Genomic DNA, 11,867 nt, shown 5'->3' on the forward strand with positions numbered 1-11,867 from the left:
TGGTATTGGTTTGAATGTAAGTAGTTGAGTGAGGTATAACGGAATATGGTGAGTGTTGTCGAATTATGTAAAAAGAGTGTTTAATGTTAGAATGCGTTTTGAATTGATTATCGCCGTTGCTAGTTTGGTTGTTGGTGTTGTTGTTGATGAATTTGGCCGAGTTGAAATCTCGGGGTTGGTGTATTTATTGTGGGAAATGTCACGAAATTTCTGTAGAATGTGATGTTCGTTTGGAGTTGAATTCCTAAATGTCTTCAACTAATGTTCGATATCTATTGACATTATGTATATCTTGGAAAGTCCACGACGTAAGTTGGATTAGCTTGGAGAGCGAGCGTGGTATGTAAAGCTCACCCTTTTCTTCCTTCGGCATGTCTTAGTGTAATTAGGCTATGACACGAGTTTCGAGGTAATTCCACTCTTAGATTTCGAGTACGTTATGATTCATATTTGCTTATTAATGTTAGCACTCTTAATATGGCCTTTATGTCTTTTACATGAATGGATTTCAAAAGTTGCCTAAAAGTTTTGCCTTCAAAAAGAGTTTTGTTCCTAAACGATTCCGGAACAACGAACGTCCGTAACTTTCGTAGATGGAACCGGATTGCTTTGAAACGTCCGTAGAAGGTTTGGTAACGCATAATGATGTTACATTTCATGGGCTGGCTCGGATTGGTTGATGTATATCTGGGGTTCCCGAGATCTACTTTTGTATAATCCTAACAACTTGTTTTTTTGAAAGAACTTAACACGATTTTCCGTTTGGACCTTCGAGCGTCGGCTACTTACTATTTCATTGAGTCTATGATGATGATTTATGTGCATGTGGTCTCTCACTACTTTGCTCGTGCGATTTATTGCTATTTCCTTCCCGCGTCCCGGCCAGCATGTATTCATGCACTTCCACCGCATTATTCACCGCGTCCCTCACTAGGGCAGGGGCATGTATATATATATATATATATATATATATATATATATATATATAATGTGATGACGGGAGGTGGTCGGGATGGCATATGATGATTCTATTCACCGCGTCCCTCACTGTAGGCCGGGCACGTTACATGTACATATATATGATGATTTTACTTACCGCGTCCCTCACTAGAGGGCGGGCATGTTAGATGCGCATATGTTCAAGATGATTTTCGTTTATGTCACTCGCACCATTATGATTCTAAAATGCATGATTTACGTTTCAAGGTAAGCTTTATACGAGATTCTAGCTACCGTACTACTTTTCTTCGTCTTCTTTATTATCGTACGATTCGGTTATTGTATTTCATGCTTTACATGCTCGCACATATTCCGTACTAACCCCCCTTTCTTCGGGGTCGCGTTTCGTCATGCCGCACACGCATACTCGCTTGCGAGCCGCCCGCTAGGGTCCCTACCCGCCTATTTTGGAGAGCTCCTGTCCCGAGCTTCCGCATTTTGGCACGACTTTTTGTTATATGATCATATATATATTATTCAGGATCCGTGTGTCCCCCGTCCCGTCATATGATTCCGTTATTACTTAGCGAGGCCCGTAGAGCATAAACGTGGGTCGTGGAAAGCAATCGTTCGCCGCGTTTGTGTTCGTATATCTTTAGGCTACATATATATATGATATATGTCTATACGTGTGTGGTGTCGTGCCTTTTTGTACATATAAGTTCTTATTATGTTCTGCTATGATCCGAATATAATTGACAGGTGGGGGTACGCAGTGCCCAAATTTCGCACTAGTCACGCTGCACGGTGGCTTGTGACAAAAGTGGTATCGCAGCGGTTCATCCTCGAATGTCTACGTGCCGTGTCTAGTAGCAGTCCTCGTTTATCGGTGTCAGGCACCACATCTATAAACAGGAGGCTGCAGACATTTAGGATGTTACCTTTCCTTCGATCTTAGATCGTGCGATAGAGCTTTGTATTATCGTGACTCCTCCCTAATGAACTCATATGCTTTCGCGATGCCTCCGAGAAAGGCGGCAACGCCCGGTAAGGGAAAGTTCACAAAGAGGGAGACCCGCCGAGCCCGCGTAGGGTTACCGGCCCCACTCGCCCCCTCGAGCCGGAGGGTGTGCCCGGCCGGCCGGTTACGCCACCCCATCACCATCGAGAGGGCATGGAGCAGTGCCAGTGGCCGGGACAAGGCGGCTCCACCGCCCGCGCCCCGAGATTCGAGTGCCCGAAACCTCCGGCCCCTCGGTAGGGGCGGAGGATAGGGCCTATGAGGACGGGATGCGGTTCGGTGCCGCTACTAGACGGTGGCGGGGTAGGTTCAGCGGAGCCGAGAGTGTGGGAGATGGCCGTGCGGACGAGCCGGTGACGGGAGAGGGCTCGCTATTTCTCGACCGTGTCCGCCGCAGTTCTTCGGTCAAAGCCTTGGGTGAGGGACCCCGTAGTTCATCGACAGACGAGATGCGGCGTACGGCGCGGCTTGCTCCGGCTTCCCAGCATCGCAGTCGGCAGAAAGGGTTAGCGTCGTATTAGGCTGAGCACGGCGCCCAATTGGTATGAGTCTTGGGAGGCTTGTCCGCAGTGAGGGTGCCCTCCCGGCCAGCGTGGGACGGGCTCGTGGGCTCCTTTCTTGGCCATTTCCTACCCCGAGAGAGACCCAGCCAGGGGTCCATAGATTTTTACATCGGAGGGACGGCGAGGGTGTGAGTATAGCCTCGAGTTTGACTCACCGCGATACGCGCCTCGTATTGTGGGTCGTGGTTGATCGAGGCACATCAAAGACGTGATGGGGTTGGATCGATATACGATTGATAGTTGTATGGCGATGGCTTTCAGCCTGGGGGTGGATATCGCCCGGCACACGCGTATGCCCGAAGGTCGCGGGAGGAGCGACACGGAGAGGACGCCACCGACAGTGGATTACGATAGGGGCTGCCGGCCAAGAGGCTAGATCGGGATACTCGGGGAGTTTCATGGCGGGCGACCTCGGCGGCGTACGGGGTATTCGTCCCGGCCCGACAGAGCGCACCCCCCCCTTCGGTTCACGGCGAGGTTTGATAGCACGGGGTATTCGGGAGCCGTCCGAGTTCTAGAGCTTCTAGGTCGCGCCGGCTGTGGGTCCGAGTCGACGAGGCCATCATGCCCCCGTGCCTCGGTGCGGCCGACGCCGGCTCGGGGTGCGGGTCGCGTCGGGTGCTTGTTTACTTGCGGCGAACGGCCACACAGGAGGGGTTCCGAAGTACCTGATGGTTGGGTGATGCGGGGCCCTATCGGGTTGCTAGTTCGTTCTTCGAGCGGAATGGCGACCCTACGGGTGTATACCCGGCATCGGGGCCGGCCGTGGTAGAGATCGCGCGGAGCCTCCGCTTAGGCGGTCGAACCGACCTATATGCGTTAGCCGATGGAAGAGATGATCGGAGGTATTACCGACGCGGCTGTGTACATGAATCCCTATTAGAATTTATATTCTTATATGTGTGTATCTGTTACATAATTGTTGCTTAATAGCGGCAGACGGAAATTCGAGGATTGATGACCAAGTATTTATAAATAACGGTAAATAAGGCGTGTTCATTGTCATTACGGACCCGGGAGTCTAGGATGGAAAGTAGTAATACCCATAGGTGATAAGTGAATATGTAGAATCGAGAGAAGGGTAAAACAGTAATTGTGTTACGAAAGCGTCCGAAAACTTGTCAAGACTTTACCTTACTCCCAAATCGTGACGAAAGGTCATGCGATGAGAGAACGCGATTATACCGAGCGCTAGAGCATCGTATCCCATCTTACGGGGTTAAGCGTCTTCCAGAGTGAGGGAAATTTCAAGATGGGTGACCACCCGGGAAGTTTACGAAAGTCTTACAACTTCCCCAAAAAAGGAGCAAATGGGAAGTTAGAGTAGTCTAAAGGGACTTAGAATGTACTGAGCAGGTGGAAATCTTAAGAAGTCTCGTAGGCCGGAGCGGACTAGATCGGGTAAAGAAAAGAAGGTGCATCACGGCGCTAGAGTTAGGGTCAGTTTGAGTAAAGTTTGGGGGATCTTTTGTGAATGAGATACTGGAAATTATATATGTGTACAGATAAGTGTGTGATGCCTCGTGCATGGCTATGTTAGCGGGTATACGTATTCTGGCAACCAATGTGACGGTATACGGAAGGCATTAATCGGATGGGATAACAAAGTTCAAGTGAACGAAAAAAATGAGGTGGCATGAATGTCATAAGGCAATTTGATATCGTTTTTGCCATAGGTAGGCACGGGAAGTGCGACATAATGCGGTTGGGAGAGAAAGAAAGTGAGCGGATAATTAGCGAGGAATCGGAATGTCGAAAATAAAAGTCTATCACCGAGAAAGTGAAAATGCGATACGTAAGACGAATATAATCGGGTAATAATATAAGTGCACCCCTTAAAGGGGGAAGCGGATACGAGAAATGTAAGCACCAGATGGAAGTAATCAACACCACCAATATTGGGTACGGATACTCGAGCTACAGGCAGGACGCTTTGCGGAGACCAGTTAGCAAAACCCAAAGAGCCAACAAAAAGGGGGAGAAGCTAGAATGGCAATTGAGATGGTGCCGAGAATTGATGGCGGAGATCTTGAATGATATGATCTTAGAAAGTGGAGGTTCACAGGAAAGAATACGACAAAAGAATAATAACGGGTAACTTACAGTGACGTTGTGAAAGAAAATACGACTGTGCTGGATTAAAGGCTGAGATGCGGGCAATAAGGTTATTCATTAATAATGCTACGCCTTATGGAAAGCAAAAAGGAAAAAAATAGAAGAAAAGAGAGTACCGAAAGGGAAGGCCGTAAGCGAATATTAGAACGGAAGGAATAGAGGGTACGGGGTGAATCCGGAGAAGAAAAGATCGTGACCGAGATTAAATATACTTCATACAAGTTGTACCAGAATAGCTAATGAGAAAAGTCTGGATTTAGTGATTCCAATGCGGTGATAATAGTTTAGGTGCGTTAAGGGAAGGTATAAAGATGGTTCGAATTAGGGTACCGAGAAAAAAAAATCTGCACTAAAGACAAATAGGATGTAGCTATGGTTTGACCAAAGTGTCTATTTCGACACCGGGTGTAAGATAAGAGAGGCGACCAAGTAGACATGCTAAGGTAGGAAATTGGGCGTAGCTAATGCGTGGTTTGACCAAAAGATTTGAATTAAAGATAAAGGGATCCATGTGTTTTGGATATTACAAGTTGAGTATAAGATGGTTTAAGAAAGATGATCGGAATTAGTTGGCTACTGAAAGAGAGCGAATTTATGTGTTTCACGAAAAGCGTAATAAGATTCGGCAAGAAGGAGAAGTCTAACTCAAGATGTGGACCTTGTTATACTGTTGTGAGGCAAGAATGTTGCATATTAAAGACATGGCTTGTGTTAAGACATTAGGACGAAGTAGTAGCAGAAAGGAGATGACTTGAGGAGCTAAGGGGAAAATGAAAAAGAAGTATAATCAACAGATGGAACTGCATGTTATGGTGATAAGGGAAACCCCAGAGATCCTTATAAGACCCTACCGGACTAGTTGAACATTCGAGGACGAATGTTCTAAGGGAGGGAAGGATGTTATATCCCGTATTTTGTACGTCGGGATAATCCGAGTCAACCTTGATAAGTTAAGGGCAAGACCATTCCGAGATATGAAGTGGAGACTTTTGCTTGCTTTAAAAGCATGAGTTGTGTATGATTTTATTGGCATGGAAATATTAAAGAAGCATTTGGGGTCAATTCCATTTTTGGAAAGTTGAAAATTCAACAAAAAAAAAAAAGGAAACAAGGGCCATGTGGCCGGCCACCTTATGTGGGCCATGGCCACATGGTTGGCTAATTTGTGCAATAAAAAGATGACGAAGTCATCTTATTTTATCATCTTCACCTTAGAATTTTCAAGAAACTTTGAGAAACAAACACAAGGGGCATTCGGCCAAGCTCAACCGAATAGGAGCAAGAGAAATTGATCACCAAACAATTATTTTCTTCTAGTTTTCCTACCAATTGAAGGGTGCTCTTTAACGTGAGATAGTTGTTAGAACAAGCAAAGCTCTTATTCTTCTAACAAGGCTAGCCGAGTAAAAGAAGTTGGGAGAAGAAGGTATGCCTTAATCTTCTCTTTTATATGTTATGCATGGTTTATGTATGTTGTTAAGTGTGGAAATGAATGAAAATCATGAAAACATGGATGTTAGAATTGAGCCGTGTATGTTAGTGTTGTAGCCGTGTGGTGTGTTGTGTAGTAGAAGTAATGGATTAATTGTATTTAGTATGTTTGAGTGTTGTTATGAAGTGTAGTAGTGGATGGAAGTCATAGAAGTTGTGTGATGAGGTTGTGGCCGAAAATGGGCTATTTTGTATGTTAAAGAATGAACTAGTATTATGTGGTATTTTAGTTGTTGTTGTCATGAATTCTATGATGGTAATGGAGTGTAATAATTCAAGTTAAAGTTGACATCGTTGTGGGGCTGATTTGGAGCTAATGTAATTCCAATGTGGGTTCATGCATTTGTGAGAATAATATTGTTAACATATAGATTGCTAATGTAATTTATGAGTTTTGGAAGAAGGAAGTATGTTGGTGTAGTCCTCGAGTTGGGGAGGATTTCGGGTAACTTGGAGTGATGGTCGGATTGTTGGAAATGTTGTGTGAATTGTCTAAAGTGTTCTTGAATATTGTTTGAATGGTTTTGGATTAGTAATCGAATGTATAAACGTTGGTATTGGTTTGAATGTAAGTAGTTGGGGTAGGTATAATGGAATATGGTGAGTGTTGTTGAATTATGTAAAAAGAGTGTTTAATGTTAGAATGCGTTTTGAATTGATTATCAGCGTTGCTAGTTTGGTTGTTGGTGTTGTTGTTGATGAATTTGGCCGAGTTGAAATCTCGGGGTTGGTGTATTTTTAGGGAAATGCTTCTTGAAATTTGCGTAGAATGTGATGTTCGTTTGGAATTGAATTCCTAAATGTCTTCAACTAATGTTCGATATCTATTGACATTATGTAGATCTTGGAAAGTCCACGACGTAAGTTGGATTAGCTTGGAGAGCGAGCGAGGTATGTAAAGCTCACCCTTTTCTTCTTTGGCATGTCTTAGTGTAATTAGGCTATGACACGAGTTTCGAGGTAATTCCACTCTTAGATTTCGAGTACGTTATGATTCATATTTGCTTATTAATGTTAGCACTCTTAATATGGCCTTTATGTCTTTTACATGAATGGATTTCAAAAGTTGCCTAAAAGTTTAATGCCTTCAAAAGAGTTTTGTTCTAAAAATTCGAACTACGAACATCCGTAACTTTCGTAGATGGAACCGGATTGCTTTGAAACGTCCTAAAGGTTTGGTAACGCATAATGATGTTACATTTCATGGGCTGGCCGGATTGGTTGATGTATATCCGGGTTCCCGAGATCTACTTTTGTATAATCCTAACAACTTGTTTTTTTGAAAGAACTTAACACGATTTTCCGTTTGGACCTTCGAGCGTCGGCTACTTTATTATTTCATTGAGTCTATGATGATGATTTATGTGCATGTGGTCTCTCACTACTCGCTCGTGCGAGTTGTTGCTATTTCCTTCAACGTCCGCGTCCCGGGCATGTATTCGTGCACTTCCATTGCATTATTCACCGCGTCCCTCACTAGAAGGCGGGGCATATATATATATATATATATATATATATATATATATATATATATATATATATATATATGATGTGATGACGGGGAGGTGGCCGGGATGGCATATGATGATTCTATTCACCGCGTCCCTCACTAGAGGGCGGGGCACGTTACATGTACATATATATGATGATTTTACTTACCGCGTCCCTCGCTTAGAGGGCGGGCATGTTAGATGTGCATATGTTCAAGATGATTTTGTTTATGTCACTCGGACCATTATGATTCTAAAATGCATGATTTACGTTTCAAGGTAAGCTTTATGAGATTCTAGCTACTGTACTACTTTTCTGTCTTCTTTATTTTCGTACGATTCAGTTTATTGTATTTCATGCTTTACATGCTCAGTACATATTCCGTACTGACCCCCTTTCTTCGGGGGCTGCGTTTCATGCCGCGCAGGTACAGATACTCGTTTGGGTGAGCCGCCGGCTTAGGGTCCCTACTCGGCCTATTTTGGAGAGCTCCCTTGTCGGAGCCCGGTTTTGGTACAGACTCTTTTGTTATATGATCATATATATTTATTCAGGGTACGGCGGGGCCCTGTCCCGTCATATGATTCTGTTATTACTGTTAGAGGCCTGTAGACATAAACGTGGGTTGTGGAAAGCACTGTTCGGTTGCGTTTGTGTTCCGTATATCTTTAGGCTACATATATATGATATATGTATATATGTGTAAGCGGTGTCGCGCCTTTTTGTACATATAAGTTCTTATTATGTTTGCTATGATCCGAATATAATTGATAGGTGGGTACGAGTGCCGGCTCGGGCACTTAGGTCACGGCTTCATGTGGCTGGTCGTGACACACATATCTTGGTGGACCACTTAGCTAACTCATAACTACCACAATCTGTACGGGCATGAATTCTCAAAAAAAGCAACTCATCAATACGATCATCAACAATTATGCCCATTTATATATGCACAAGCCGACAAGGCTACAAAGATAATATACAAGATATGCACCGATGAGGCCATGAAACTTCTAACTATCCATACATATGTCTACGAGCCTCTATATAGAATACTGAAAATCATAAAGACTGGACAGGACCCCGCCGTGCCCAAATATAAACATACAAACGGAGAGTACCAATAGACTGCGGCTCCGAAATAAATGGAGCACTCTAGGACTCTGCTGATGAAGCACCTAAGGATTAGATCTGTCTCTCTGTCTACCTGCGGGCATGAACGCAGCATCCACAAAAAAGGACGTCAGTACGAATAATATACCGAGTATGTAAGGCATGAACAATAACATAATCAAGACATAAAGAAAGCATGAGATAAAGAGATAACCTGTATGTCTGATTGCCTTTTAAGGTGAAAACCATGCATGCTTAACTTTCCTTTTAAAAACATTATCCAAAAATACATAATAAACTGCCCGACCATATAGGTATGGTGTAATCATCAACTATATCGTATACTGCCTGGCCATATAAGCACGGTGTTATCATTATTATCCCGCGTCCGGGCATCCCGCATCCAGGATGGTATTATAAGCTGCCCACCGCAGTGGTGTGCGCATCTACGCGCCTGCCCGTCCGACTATAGCGCGAAACACTATGAGAAAATACATACATATATATAGCATGCATGTGATCCCAATGAAAGCTACACTCTATCAGAGTGACATAAGGTTGGTGACCTCCGATGTGTCATTATGGAATCATCACCATTGCTATATCTCACCTTAAAGGAACAACTATCATAACATGAGATCAACAACAAAGGATATAATCAACAATCAAGTGACAACCTCAATAGTGACATGAGAACATTAAGAGCTTGAACTTGGCCTTTCTAGGATTGAAACCATTGTCATAATCATCATTATCATTCTATCTCACCTTGAGGAAACTATAGCATAAGATAAGGCCAACTGTAACGAATGAAATCAACAATTATATGGTAGGCTCAATCATATCATGGGATCAACTAGACTTTAGACTTTTGTTCCGTTAAACATGGAGTCATCATAGGAATCTTGAGAATGAGGGACTTCTAGCATTTCTAGGAGTAAAAGCAATGTAGATGGCATAGATAGAATCATAACATAGGAATCATGCCTTTTAAGATAGGGTTAGCCTTACATATCTTTACGTCTCCTTAATTACTTAACTTTCTCCTCCCAAGTCCGCAAAATCTACATTCAAGGAGTTCATAACGAGGTTAAGTCTTAAAAACATGCTTAAGTCCAAACTAGAGCAACTAAAAGGGCTAACAAAATTTGGGCAGCATTTCCCCTATTTCATCTGCGTCTACCAATTTCCAAAACAACTCCCAATCAACAATAACATCATCAACAATACCATAATTAAGAGACTTCGTTCAAGTTATGCTCCATTCAATCCCAAAACTCCTAGTCATAAGTAACCCGTAACAACAATTCCAATGCAACTCCATATACACTTGTATATAACACATCCTCATCATCATTATTACCACTAATAGCAAGATTATACTCATAACATGCCAAAATTATAACTCAAGTTAATTTATAGCTCAAAATATCCTCAAATTCACATTTGAACTTTCTTTTCATTCTTCTTCCTTCAACCAAATTGTATAACAATCAAACAACCTTAACAACATGCAATAGATGTGAAAATTTACATTAATCGCACAAGAGCAAGCTTTGGATCAAATTATTCTACTAGAGTGAAACCTCCAACTTCAACACCAAAGGAATTCTCGAACTCTACAAACCCTAGTAAGCTTTCTAGCACTTAAATCTCTTAATCCTCTTGGGTCTGACCTTGATTAGCATATGAACTTGGGGAGAGGGTTTTGGGGAGTGTTTGGACGAAATTTGAGGTAAAAATGACGAAAAATAAACATTGGGTCAAATTTATAACATCAAAAAGTCGTCCACCGACTTACTTTCTGCGGCCACTTTGACGGACCGCAGTATATTTGACGCTCCATCAAATTGGTCCATCAAATGGACCACCCAAAATGTGCTCTCTGGAACTGCTTTACGGTGGGAAAAAAATTATTTGACGGCCCGCAAAAAAATCTGTGATCCGTCAAACTGAACAGTCAAATTTCTCTGCCCGAACAGTCTGTCTTAAAACACCCATAATTTTCTACTCCGATGTCACATTGATGAACGATTTGTTGCGTTCGAAATTAGACTCAATGAACTTCAATTTGGATAAAAGATACACACCAAAAATCCTCATATTCTAAGAGATATACCTTTCTCAATTTGGACCAAAAATCCTGTCCAAAATTCTGCCAAGTTTTCCCAAAGTTCCGAAAAACTCAATTTCCTTAATTCACTTGTTCTCCAATCCTTCTATAACTTATTACATGACCTTAAACCCTCATAACCATAAGGTAGGCACATATAATGTCATATATCCTAGAAGATAACTCCAGTGTCCACAATTAGAACAACTAACACCTAACGAACCTCAACGTACAAAACTACGAGGTGTAACATTCTATGTCCATTGAAATAATACAATTTAATTCATATGAGATATGGACAACTCTCTTTTGGTGAGGGGCAGATAGTTAACAAAGATAGGTGAAATATTGGATTCTCTATTAGGTAGCATAAAGTTTTGCTTTGAGTGGTGTCGTTGAGTCATTTTTCTTTGAAAACAAATCATTTTGAGGAGGTTGTTTGTGAGATTTGTAAATTGAAAATTTATGTGATTGGCATGACCAAAGTGATAATTTGCTCGATATTTGATTTGTAATGTATTTTGAAATAGTCGTATTAACCGAAGTCCGAGTAGACTTGTTCAAGTTGGCATGGTTTGGAATTTTTGATAGGTTAATTTGTTAGTAGTTGTTTGATCGAGGGAGAGAAAATTCTAAGTGTGGGGTGGTGATATTTGGCACAAATATCTATATTTTGTGTCATTTCCCCTTGAATTCTTAGTACGTTAGGCTTGGGTTTGATTTGAAATGGTAATATTCGAGCTTATGTTGTTGTATTTGTGATATTTAGGTGCACCAAGAAAGAATGAATGAATTTTGAGCAATTTTGGTGAAGATTGGAAGCACTGTGCACGAGAACGAGGTGCGGAGGATCGTGAGCATACTTGGGCAAATCATTACACGTCCATGCGCGAAGTACGTGCGTCGCGCAGGTGGCGCGCACAAAAGAAGTCTCTGAATCTGATTGTTCTTGAGCGATGGACAGCCTATGCGCAGGTGGCCCGCATGATCAGTCCAAGTTTTCCTTCTTGAACGATGGGTG

The sequence above is a fragment of the Lycium ferocissimum genome, chromosome 1 (genome assembly GCF_029784015.1).
Source record: "Lycium ferocissimum isolate CSIRO_LF1 chromosome 1, AGI_CSIRO_Lferr_CH_V1, whole genome shotgun sequence".
Classification (NCBI taxonomy): Eukaryota; Viridiplantae; Streptophyta; class Magnoliopsida; order Solanales; family Solanaceae; genus Lycium; species Lycium ferocissimum.